This window comes from Camelus ferus, chromosome 23 (assembly GCF_009834535.1).
Source record: "Camelus ferus isolate YT-003-E chromosome 23, BCGSAC_Cfer_1.0, whole genome shotgun sequence".
NCBI lineage: Eukaryota > Metazoa > Chordata > Mammalia > Artiodactyla > Camelidae > Camelus > Camelus ferus.
The window spans coordinates 15,868,901-15,882,502 of record NC_045718.1 but is presented as its reverse complement, the minus strand read 5'-3'; positions in this window follow the sequence as shown (position 1 = coordinate 15,882,502).

Sequence of the window (13,602 nt, the reverse complement as noted above, 5' to 3'; positions counted from 1 at the left end):
CCAGGTTGGGGGCAGGGGAGGGAGGGGGCTGAGTCTGCCAAGCCACAGGGGAATATTGATGAGTATTCTGGCAAGAAGTGACGGAGCTGGTGGGGATGGTGTAATGAAGACAGATGATCCCAGGCCAGCTCTGCTCATCTTCCTGCTGGAGGAGGGAGAGTCACAACCAGGCAGTGGGGGGAGGGGGGGCGGGAGGGCTTGCCAAGTGCCCGGGTGCCCTCTGCTCTCGTGCTGTGGCTCTCCAGCTGCCCCAGGCACCCGCCTCCTCTCCTCCCCTGCCATCCGCACCCCCCAACCCCTGCCCTGCTCTCACCGGAGTCCTTCCTCTCCTTCCTGCCCTGCTTTCTCTTGGGACGAGTCCCTTTCCCCTTTCTCCACTTTTCTTTCCTCTCTCTTCCCCATTTTTCCCTTTGCCCACCTCTCCACAGATCTCCCTTCTCCCTTCTCTTTCTTTGACCCCCACCACCCCCAGCCTCCCTGTGGCCTCCAGAGCAGCTTGCAGTCCTCTCTCTGGGGGTTTCCGGTCCCCCAGCAACTCTAAACATCCCCTCTCTTTATTCAATCAACAATATACTGAGTGACCACTATGTGCTGGCACTGACCATGCCAGCCTGCAGGCCGTGGCTACAGCAGTTCCAGGAAAGAAAGGGAATGGATTTTTTTCTTTTTTGCCTGCTTGCTTGCTTGCTTGCTTGCTTTCTCTCTTTCTTTCTTTCTTTCCTTCTTACCTTCTCTCTTTCTTTCTTTCCTTCTCTCTTTCTTTCCTTCTCTCTCTCTTTTCCTTCCTTTGTCTCTTTCTTCATGTCATAAAATAGACATAACATAAAAATTTATCATTAGAGACATTTAGTACTTACACAAGATTATGCAACATCACCACTATTTGGTTACAGAATATTTCATCACCCCGAAAATATACCCCATACTCATTAACAGTCTCTTCCCCCTCCTCCCAGCCCCTGGCAATGATTAATTTGCTTTCTGTGTCTATAGATTTGCTATTCTGGACATTTCAAATAGATGGAATCACACAACGTGTGGTTTTTGTGTCTGGCTTCTTTCACTTAGCATGCTTTCAAGGTTCATCCATGTGGTAGCAGGTACCAGTACATCATTCTTTTTTTCTGGCTGAGTAATGGTCCACTGTATGGTTATACCACATTTTGTTTATCTGTTCATCAGCTGATGGACATTTGGGTTGTTTAGGTACTGAATTTTGAAACAGAAGCCCTCACCCTGAGTCCCACAGCATTCCTACTTGTGTGGCCTTAAGCAGTCATGCAATGTCCTTGAGCTCTGACAATTTCACCTGTAAAATGGAACTGTCAAATTTTAAATCTCTTGTGCCCTTTCAGAGAGAAAGAAAAATGAGTTACAGTCCTCTAGCTTGACCAATTGGAAACCACCTCTCACTTCTCTCTTCCTGTACCCTTTTCCCATTTGCTATTGAATTTAGAATAAATGTTCAGTAAAAAGATCCAGGGGGGAGGGTGTAGCTCAGTGGTAGAGTGCGTGCTCAGCATGCATGAAGTCCTGGGTTCAACCCCTAGTACCTCCATTAAAACAAACAAACAAATAAAATGGGGACGGTATAGCTCAGTGGCAGAGTGCATGCTTAGCATGCATGAGGTCCTGGGTTCAATCCCCAGTATCTCCATTATAAATAAAATAAGTAAATAAACCTAATTACCTCCTCTCCACAAAAATTTTTAAATAAATAAAACAAATCTATTATCTCCCCCCAAAAAAAGATCCATATGCCTAAGCTGGATGGACTGACGTATACTGTTTTGTTCTCTGTCATTCATACCATTTCACTGGTTTTAACACGCATTACTTTTCAGATTTTATTATCTTTCAGGTCGACACTCACCATGCAACCATTGGTTGCCTAATAATTGGCAATGCCCTTTATTTTCTTAGTGGTTTGTAACATAATTGTGTTTATTACAATCAATGGTCCAAGGTTTGTGTAGTATGCTAGGCAGAGGTTAGTAAATATCACCATGAACAGTAAGAAAAGTAAAAACTGACTCCCTAATGACATATTTTTGATGGTGAGATCAGGTGAGTTAATCCTGATATGTGAACTCCCTGCTAAATGAGCTGGTTGAGCTGGAAATACTGATTTACTCAACTGACCTAATGTCAACATCATTATAAAAATATGTGGGTGCAGGTTGCTGGCACAAACAGTTCTAAAATGCACGGCCACAGTGATAGGGGGATGGAGTGGATGAGAAAAATATACATGCACGGGCCGTATGAACCAAGACGCTTGATGGAAGTGTGAGGTGGGGTTCTCACTTTCTTTTCCTCCCAAAGAACTGCCTTCCCGCCCTGCCCCCTCCAGCCCTCTGCAACACAGGGGAAGCCATATACAAATACTGAATATGTTTGCCTTCATTAAAACAGGCCAGAAATTGTAATTATGTCCCAGGGAGCGAAGGGCTCCATCTGAAGGGAAGAGGTGGAGGCGGATGAAAGTCAATTAGACACGCAGAATTCCTAAGTGCAGCTAGCTGAGCACCTCCACGGTGGAACATAACTTCCCTGCTTAGGGAAGAAAACTGTGTCTGGTTGTCCTCGCCCCACTCAAACCTTGCCTCCTCTAAACTCTCACAGCACAGACCTCAGCACTGGGGACGTCTTTACCCAGCAGGACTGTGGACTATTTGAGGATGGTGCAGTTCGTCTTTTTTTTTTTTTTTTTTTTTTTTTTTTACAGCAGCTTCATTTGTCATAGGCAGTAACTGGAAACTACACAAACGCCCACGAACAGGAAACTAGAAAAGCAAATTGGGGTGTATTCACACCAAGGAATATCACTCAGCAATAAAAAATGATGAACCACTGACACAAAGAGCAACATGTGTGACTCAAAATAATGGTGCCAAGAGAAAGAAAACAGACAAAAACAGTATATACAGTATGATTTCACTTATAGAAAGTTTTAGAAAATGTAAATCAATCTATATTGACAGAAAGAAGGTTAGTGGCTGCCTGGGGAGTGGGGTGGAATTTTGCGGAGGAGAACAGCAGGTTGGATTACAAAGGGGGATGAGGAAACTTTTGGAGGGGAAGGACATGCTTACTGTCTTGATTGTGATTATGGTTCCATGGCTTTATACGTATGTCAAAATTCGTCAAAATGTATAATTTAAATACGTACAGTTTAAAGAGGATGGTGCATTTTGTAAGAGTCCGTGGTTTCTCCGTGGGTCTCAGTATATGGTAAGAACACAGAGAGGAGTCATGAATCAGAGCAGGGATTCTCACAGTGTCCACCCAGCCTACCTGCAGGGGCTATCACCTGCTGGGGCTGGTTACAAATGACACTCCCAGGTAGCCACCAAAAAATTGTATTTCAGTAGGGGGAGCGGGGCGCGAATCTGCATTTTAATAACATTCCCCAGTAATTCTATGCTCAGTAAAGGCAGGAAACCTCCCAGATTAAGAATTAAACTAGGTGATCCCATACGTGCTTTTCAGTCCTGACAGCCTGTGATGCACATTCTGGTCTTTTAAAGGTTCAGTCTCCGTCCTCCTAGTCATTATGAGCCTACTGTGTGCCCCGCTCTTCCCGTGTAGGAGGCTGCAGCTCAGCCAGAGCTCAGGGAACAGCCGAAGAGGAGACCAGCATCACTGTCCCGGCTCCCAGCAAGAAATCAGGGAGGGCGGGAAGAGGGTGCGTTGGGGCAGTGGATGGGGAGTGGGGAGAGACCAGGGTGGGAAGTTTATGTGGACAGGCAGGAGGTGCACTTAAACCCTGGAAGTCACTGGGACCCTGCTCATCTGTGCCCTCCCACTGCCCTGCCCTCCCTACCAACCTGCTGGGAAGGGGGGAATGTTGCCACTTCAACACACTTCTGCTCTCTGCTTTGATCACCAAGAGGGCTCGCCAGGCCAGGAAGCAGAATGGGCTGTTTGAGGTTTAACAGGACTAATGTCAAAGGAAGAGAAACAAGCCCCAGGGCCTTTGGATGCCCACATCTACTCCACAAAGCTAGTGTCTCTGAACACAGTGATGACACGGAGACCCCTGTCCTTGACCCTCCAGCGTGTCTCTGACGGCTCCCCTTGTCTGAGATGGGCAGGCCCAGTGTTTAATGACGGCTACTGCAGCTAACATTCACTGGGTCAGGCTCCGAGCTAAGCACTTTACATGCACTGCCTCACCAATTCTTTATGCCATCTCTACTACTAAACCCCTTCTACAGATGAGAAAACTGAGGCTGTCATATATTGTATAACTTGCACAAGGTCTCCTGGTTCTTTCAACTGGTGAGTGTTTCACCTCTTCCCCAGGCATCCATCTCGGTCCCAGTTGTTCTCTTCTGCATCTTCTGCAGCCCATCCCAGCCCTTCTTGTAGCTAGGGGCCTGGGACTCAATCCAGCATGATGCCCTTGGGGGGTCTCAACTCTCTGGTTCAAGACACTGCCCTTCTGTCAATGCAGCCCCGTGGGGGGCTTTTCTGGAAGCCTCATCACACTGGCAACTCAACTTGAGCTTATAGTCAGGTGAAACCCCTAACTTGATGGGTTTTGGTCCTAATGCCTCCATCCTATTCTTATAGAATAGGGATGCTGTGCCCAGGTATGGGAGTTTACATTCATTCTTAGTGAATATTTTCACCTATGTGCTTTGTGGTTCTGTCTGCCACGTCCCCTACAGGCAGACACACAGACACACACACACACACACACACACACACACACACACACACACACACACACTCTTCTCTCTGAAAGACAAGCATGCATTTTGGACAGTCCACTCCTTGGGTGGCCATCTGTTTTCCATTCCTCTTTTTCAGTGTGGCGAAGCAGGAGTTGTGACGCATTTCTTCCAGTGTTCTCTGGGTCACACCACATACTCGGGCAAGACAGCTCCACGCCCAAGAGGGGAGGCTGGCTGGGCTAGAATCCCAGCCTGAGCACTTGACAATGTGACCTTGGAAAATTAATTTAGCCTCTGTGCCTCAGTGTTCTTCCCTATAAAATGGGACTAATTATATCTAACTTCCTTGTTGTTTGGGGGGATTAAATGTGTTAGTAATTGGTTAGTCTTTTCCTCTTTGTCTCCTTCTGGCCTCTCTGGGTTCCCATTTCCTGCCCTGACATCTCCCACAGTTGCTTGGTCATGCTTGACCTTAGTTGCAAAGTGGAACCCAGAATTTCTGTGATGAAAGGGCTTTCTTTCAGTGAGTCTAATCCAGCCCCTTTGTTGTACAGATGAAAAAACCAGTCCCTGCCGTCCCTCTGTTGCTTCATTTTGTTCCAAAGTGGTTATATTTCCAGCACTCCAGTTACCCCTTTTCTCTCTCCGGCTCACGTAGCAATCAGCTGGGGCTGATTCTTTTCCCCAGTGCAATCAGTGAGCTCCCAGCCTCCAGCTTGCTGGATTTATAGCTCTCTACCATCTTACAGGGTCCTTAGGGGTCTGTGCGGCTCAGGAGTTATGGGCGCACAGAGACAGGGCTTCCAGTGCACTTGGCCCAACTTGTCAATCACCTGCGGGGGTCGGCTGCTTGGGAAAAAGAAAATAAAAATAGCAGGGCCAGTATGCTGACTACATTTTTATGCTCCTCATTCAAATCCAAGATTTTCCCCAATGGGGCACACTGGGAATACACTTAGAAGAAAAAGGCAGAGATTATTCTAGGACCAGCTGGGATAGGAGGGCTAGAGGGAGGGTGTGGCATGTCCAAGCAGTTTGGTGTTCCTTCTCAGAAGAGTCCGTGCCTGTGTAACCAGGACACTGAGGCACAGAGGGTGGCTGGGATGGGACTCTCATGTCTCTGGAATCTCCATGAATCCTTCCAAACCAAAGTTATCAGCAACCAGCTTCAACGCAATTCCTAAACCTCCTCCTTCCCACCAGACTATCGCCTTTAGCCCCCTCTGATGCCTCTGCCAGAGGCGGGGGAGCAGCAGCCTATGTGGCATATCTGAGGCAGTTTTGTAGTAGTGGGAGTGGAGGGTGTGTAGCTGGCTTCCCTTCCAAGTGAGCAAAAAATACGATCGTTTCTTTTATTTTTTTGCTTTCAAAAATATTTACTTATTTCTTTTGTATTTTTTAATTCTTATTTTTTATTGAAGCATAATTGATTTCCAATGTTAGTTTCAGGTATACAGGGATGTGGTTTAGTTATACACATACATACATACATATATATTTTTTCAGTTTCTTTTCCATTACGGCTCATTATAGGAAATTGAATATAGTTCCTTGTGCTATACAGTAGGCCCTTCTTGTTTATCTATTTTATATATAGTAATGTGTATCTGTTAATCCCAAACTCCTAATCTATTCCTCCCCTTCCCCTTTCCCCTCTGGTAGCCACAGTTTGTTTTCTTTGCCATAATGATCATTTCTTAAGATAAAGGACATTCTAACACTAAAGGAGAAAGAAAGAGAGAAGACAAAATGTCAGACAAAAAGGACAATCCTTTAAACTGAATTAATTTGGGTTTATCAAAAAGTCTCAAGATTGTCTTTATGTTTGCTTCTTGCAACAGTGCAAGGAGCCCTGGGCCTGGACTCTGAGATCTGGGCTTTAATTTGGGGTCTGCCACCTAGCAGGATATGGCTTTGGACCAGCACATGTGAACATCAGTAGACTTGCCTTCAGTTTCTCCATCTGTCAAACAGGAGTGATAAGACTTAGCTCACAGGGTGGTGGGGGAGAGGAGCCAGGAAGGGAATGAAACATTTACTGAGCATCAGTGACCAGACAGGCATGTGACATAGGATGCTGTTTAATTCTCAGGACAAGCCAATGAGATCAGTGTCATCAGGACCATTTTACAGACGAGGAAACTGAGACTCGTAGGTTAAGTAATCGGTCCCAGGTTCTCACAGACCCAGGGCTGGCACCCATGTCTGCCTGAACACAAAGCCACACTCTTCCCAGAAGGGAAGGCAGGAAAGAGAAGGAAGAGACAGGAGTTCCTGATCCTCAATTTTTCCCTATGAGATAGAAAACAAAGTCATCTACTGAGATGAGGAGGCAGTGAAGTGTCAGGAGTGGTGTGGGTTTGGAGAAGCTTCTTTGGCTGGAGAGCCATCCATCTCTGAGGATGGAAATCCTCAGAGACTGTGTTGCTAAGAAGTTGGCCAGAAGCTGATTGTCTCTGTGACAGTTCCTCAGGGGGGTGGTCACTGTCTAGGTCTTAGAAAAGGAACAGATTTTGTTTCTTGCTAATCACTGAATACCCAGACCTGAGTACAGTGCCTGGCATACAGTAGTACGTTTATTTAATAAATATGGAGCACACAATGTGCACTGGTTTTGTTGTAGTGCTGGGGATTCAGCAGTGACAAAGATAGATTAAACCTCTGCCTTTATGACATTTGCAGTCCAATAGGAGAATCAGGTAGTAAACACAGAAACCAGCAAACAAAATAATCTCAGATGGTAATAAAGTTATGATCTTAAAAAAAAAAAAAAGAGTAAAGGGATAGAGGGTATCTGCTGCAGTCGGGGATTTTTCTCTGAGATATAATTGGAATGAGAGAAAAAGTTGTTTGTGCCAAGATGGGGGAAGGGTGTTTCCAGCAAAAGGAACAGCAAGGGCAAAGTCCTGAGGCAGGAATAAGTTTGGAAATTCCAAGAGAGACAGAAGGAGGCTTGCGCGGTAGAGAGGAGGCAAGTGTAGGGGAGAGTTGTAGGAAATGAGAAACGAGGGGTCGGATCATACAAAACCTCATAAGCCAAGTTAAGAAGCTTGGATTTTATTCTAATTCCGGTAAGAAGTCTTTGGAAGGTTTTAAGCAGTGGGAGGGATGTGATCTGATTTATGCTTTAAAACAATCGCTCCAGTATTTAGAAGGAAAGTAGACCGAGATGGAAAGGAGGAGTGAAGCAGGGAGAGCAGGCAGGAGGCGGGTGCACGGTCCAGGAGAAAGGGGCGATTACTAGACTCAAGTGGAAGCAGGGAAGACAGGGAGCAGGGCTTGGCTTTGGGCAATGGATCTTGCTGATGTACATCTTGTAGGTGTGGAGGGTGAGGAAAAGAGAAGAATCAAGAATGTTCTCTAAGTTTTTGGACAGAACTGCTGTTAACTGTTAATCTGTAAGTTGAGATGGGGAAAAGCGGAGGAGGAACAGGTTTGGGGCAAGAGGTATAGAAATCAAGATTTCCACGGTGAACACGTTAGGTTTGAAGAGCCTGGAAGACATCTGACTTGTGCTGTTGGGTTGACTTGTGTTTCCCTAAAAAGATATGTTAAAAACCGAATCCCCAATACCCATGAATGTGATCTTATTTGGAAACAGAGTCTTTGCAGCTATAATAAGTTAAGATGAAGTCATTAGGGTGACCCGAATCCAGTATAACCAGTGTCTTTATAAGAAGAGAACACTTAGGAATTCACCCACACAGAGGAAAACACCACATGAAGACACAGATACAGAGGGAACACAGTCATGTGAAGATGGGGGCAGAGACTGGGGAGATGCTACTATAACCCAAGGAGTGTGTGGGGCCACCAGAAGCTGGAAGTGGCAAGGAAGGAGCCTGCCCCAGAGGGTTCCCAGGGAGCATGGCCCTGTAACACCTTGCTCTTGGACTTCTAGTCTCCAGAACTGTGAGACAGTGAATTTCTGTTGTTTTAAGCCACCCAGTTTTGGTACTTTGTTACAGCAGCCGTAGGAACCTCACATAGCATCCAAGTGGAGAGTTCAAGTGGGCGTGTGGATAAGCTGACCTGGGGCTCAGGGGAGAGGGCCTAGAGTGAAGGAGAGAGGTGAGAGGACTTCGAGAGGCGAGGGCGTGGCCAGCGAGGTGCGAGGTGGGAGGGGTACAGGGGTGTTTCAAGGGAGGAGAGTGTTTCAAGGAGGAGAGAGTAGTCAGTTGTGTCGCGCACTGATGACAGGTCAAGGCAGACAGCTTTGTTTGGCTTTTGGATTTGGTAAGAAATAAATTGCAAAAAAGCAACAAAAAGGGAGGAGGTTGCTGATGACCTTGACAAGAGAGATGTCAGCAGGCGGTGGAGACAGACACCAAGCTGGAGGGGGTTGAGGAGAGAATGTAAGGAAGGGAGCCTAGAGTAATTACACAGAACAGTTTTGAGTTTTGCTATAAAATAACAAAGAAATAAGGCATTACCTGAAAAAAAGATGTAAAGGTCAAGAGAAGGCTTTTTTTTTTTTTTTAAGATGGGCAATATTAAGGCATATTTTTATGTTAGTGGGTATGATTTAAGGAGATCAGGAGAGAGAGGGGATAACTGCTTGGAGCAAAGTCATGGAAGAAGCAAGAGTGGATGGGGCCCAGTGTGATCACGGGGGAACTGGCCCTGCACAAGAACAGAGCCTCTTCACCTGTTGTAACTGCAGGGACAACGTGGTGGGGAGAGGGTGCGGCGCAGCATGCACGAGGTCATGGGTTCGACCCCAGTACCTCCGTTAAATTAAAAATGATAATAAATAAACCTAATTACCTCCCTTCCCCACCTCCCCCACCAAAAAAGTAACTGCAGGGATGACAGAGAATAGGAGTAGAGATCATGCAGGTGGCTGGGTAGACTTGGTGGGGGAAGATGAAATAGTTCTCATTTCTTTGCATTTCTTCGTATTTATTATATCAGATGAAGAATACTGCAGAGTCATATGGAGGGCTAGTGCTGGAGGTTTGAAGAGAGAGAGGAGAAAGAGGAGGTATGAAACAGTCCTTCGAGGAGGAGGGAAGATGAACACCCCATGGAAAGGTGGAAGGCTGCTGGGTAGAGCTGAGCGCTCCTTTGAGGTTTAAAGTCCTAAGTTTAAAGTGAGAACGATCCATGAGCATGGCTGTGTGATTTTCTTTAATAACGTTCGGCTGCTTGGGTACAGGTGAAGGTAGGCGGCTAGCAGGGTGTAACCAGGACTGGGGTTTTGCCAGATAAGTACAATGGAGGGAAAGACAGACAAGGAAGATGAGGGTGTTTGTAAGCGAGAGATCATAGTAATGAACCATGGATATTAAGCTAGATGGGGATAGGCGCTCACATGCAGAGCGGGGTGTTCAGTAAAAACTTATTTGGTGGATTAGCTTACCATGAGATCAAAGAATAGTTTAAGTGGGGGTCCCAAAGAAGGTTAACTGGAAGGATAGGAGGCATCAGTGCCTGGGATGCCTTGAAATGAAGTTACTGGAGGTGCAGATATTGGTGAGGGCCAGGTTTAGGGCATGATCGTGTAAGTGGGTGGAGAAGATGGCAAAAAGGGAGTAAGTGATGGGGTCTAACCCCCTTCATATCAAAGATGCTGGAGTTTCTGCAGGAGGAAGGAGAAATAGTTGGAAGTAGTTCCGCAGACCCTGAGATATGCACAGTGCAAAAGGAAAAACACCCTTCACTGTTTTCTTTTCCTTTCATCCTTGCCTGTAGGCAGGGCTGTGGAGGAGGCAGTGTCTTCAGGGAATAGCCAGGTGTCAGTAGAGCAAGACAGTGAAGGGAACACTCAGGGATGGGTTTAAGGAGAGAGGGGGAACTGGCTGGTGGCAGACTGAATTCCAGAGGATACAGGGGAAAGGTTTGGGGCAGGGGGGAGAAGTGCAGGATGGGATTCGACTAGTGGCTGTGCAGAGTGGTTTGGGGAGCCTAGTCTATGGGATTATGGATGATGTAAGAGGCTAGGACTTTGTGATAAGAGGCACGATGGGGCAAGTTCTGACACTGTCATTGAGGAAAGTCAGTGGTCAGTTAAAGCTACATGCAGTCTCGAGTATTTAGCTGGCAAATATGAAGAAAAGGATGAATGAAATGAATTCTTGTTTCCCTGAGATGTCCAATGCTGTACCAGGCTCATGGCATATTCATTGATTAAAACTGCATATATTTGATGTAATAGTGACTGTAAAAGCAGCAGGCCATAACCCCAAGCACTGCATGCAGTAGGTGCTCAGAATCCTGTGGATGATGGTCAGCTCTAAATACCTATGATTGCTTAATATGGAAAAAGTTGCACCTTGTCCCTTCTGATGAAAATCAGTCCTGTATTTAAGACTGACCAGGGGCTAGAGTGTAGTTTGTTTTGCCTTAATTAGCAAGGTGTGGACAGCAGGCAAAGGTGGGGATAGGAAGGTGACCTGTCCAAGATTGGAGCTGCATGACATCCCTGTCCCCCAGCCCCGACCCCAGACTAAAACCCAGCACCCTCGTTGCAGGCCCTTCTCTGGAAACTCAGAGCAGGAAAAAGAGCAACCACCTCCTTCCCCTAGATGGAAGATGGCCATTCCCACCCTGGGTCTTTGGCATCCCTTCCTTTTCCCCTTAGCTGCTGTTCCACCAGAATGAATGATTTCTATTTCTTTTGACTCCTATTTTTCTAGCCATTCTGATCCTGTTTGCCTACTCTTTGTTTCATTAAGGCCGGGGCCACTGTCTCTGTCTTTGCTTCCCCAGAATATCCCACAAAATGCTTCCCTCCTGTCCCAACCCCTCCCCCAGGACCACGAGATATGAGTCCAAAGCTTCTTCTAAGAGGCCTCTAAAGTTCCCACTGATGTTATGCCCCAGTGTCTGAGGTGACCTGGCCTGGTCTCCATGTGCCTGAGAGAGTGTCTCTTTGTGCTGGTGGATGAATGGCTGCCCTGTCCTGTCTGGGACCTCAATACCTGGAAGGTAACAGGAGAAAGCCCACTCCCCTCCTTAGGCTCTGCACCTGCTGCTCTCAGCTTTCCCCGGGGGCCACAGGGTGCCCGGCAGGTAGCTCGCCCGCTAAGCCTTAGAAGAACAACACTAGGAGGCAGGTCCAGGAGTCCTTCCTGCCCTATCCTCTCTAGACAGAGTGGGGCCTGCTGAGAGGCTGCCCAGACCTCCTGGCCTTTCCTCCCCATCACCCTTGCTCCATCCCCAGCCATCTCCTGTTTCTTCCAGGGACTTGGTCTCTGAGTGGAACAATAAGCCTGCTGGGATGCTGGTTCCCTCTGATTGAGGGTTTTAACTACAAAACTTCTGGGCTGCAAAATAGCTCGCCCGGTTAGACATCTTCACCTTTGCCTGTAGACAGGACAGTGTGCAAACCTTCAGGCCACAGTCACTTTCTGAAAGAGACTCCGTGGTTTTCCTTGATGACAATCTTGCTGTTTCAGACTGCAAAACTCAATTCACTTCAACAAATGTGTAAAGAATGACAATTTTGTTGTCATTGTGTTGCTTCACATATTATCTCATTAAACTATTTCATTCAATTTGGGCAGGTAATACACACACAGGATACAGTATCACAACTACTGGAGGGTAAACCATGAAAAGTGAGCTTCTCTACTTACTCCTGTGTCCCACCCACTCAGATCCTTTTTCCAGAAGTGACTGCTGATACCAATGTTTTGGTATTTTTCCACAGATACTCCACATACATCTAATTTCACTTAATCTTCACAATAGCCTCCTCAGGTGGGTTCTGTGTATCCCCTTTGGAAGATGAGGGAACTGTGGCTCAGAAAGGCTAAGTAAAGTGCATGGCATGTGTTGGTAACAGTGGTAATTCCAACTGAGGTATGTTTGAGTCCAAAGCCCACACAGTTTCTGCTATAACATGTTCCCAATCTGCCGTTTCCCCCTTTCCCTCCCTTCACCACAGCCACTCACTCAGCAGGGTTGCCCAAGAGCTTGGGTGTGCAGAGCCCTGTCCTAGGTGCTGAAGGCTATTACGGAGGCAGAGGCAGGGGATCACTCTAACCCCTGCCCTCAGGAGGTTCACCCAGGAGCTGGGGGCGGGGGGTAGGGGGTGAGTGGCAAATACTTGAGGTCTCATAGAAACTTCACAAACACTGCTTGGCCACGGAATTTGTATATGACACTTAGGCAGGACACTCTCCCTTTCTGACTCTCAGTTTCCCTATCTGTCCGATGGGGATAAGCTTCACTGTCCGATAAACTTAACTCAAAAGGCTATTGAGAGAATCTAGGGACAGTAAGTGCAGAAGTTCTTGGAAAGCATACAATCCCAGCACATGGAAGGAAGTCTAGGGGCGTCCTATGGACAGCTTCCCCGTATGAGGGCCAAAGGTCACTGACTGATGCAGTAAACAGCGTGGTACAGGCGGCTGGGAAGTGATAAGCTGAAGCAGGGATATTGCCATTTAAGTTCTTTATTTCAAGGTTGTCTTTAGCAGGCACAGACTTGGTCCAGTTGCAACAGACAGTGACTCGAGGTAAAATGGGGGTATGGTGTGGGGTTGGCCCAGAATGAGAAAGAACAACACGCACCTGAGCCTCTTTCAAAATATTAGCCTGTGTGGTTGCGGTCTGAGCCTTCCCAGGCTCACCGCTTTCTCTGCAAGGTGGACGTTTACCTGCCCTCTGAAGGGCCTGTTACCAGCAGATCAAGGCCTTTCTACAAGTCCCTTTTGCCCAGAGCTCTTCCGTTTCCCCTCCCACCCCATCTTCACCTAGCTGTCTCTTTTTCATCCTTCAGGCCTCCACTTAGATCTCATTTCCTCAGAGAAGCCTTTCTGGACTCCCCAGAGTAGATTAAGAATCGTAAATGCCCTGCTATTCACCACCCCACCCCACTCGCAATGTCTCCTGATTAGCTCATATCACACCAGTCAGTACCCATCTTGTCCACCAGACTGTCAGCTCCAGGGGAGTGGGCACGAAGCCCATC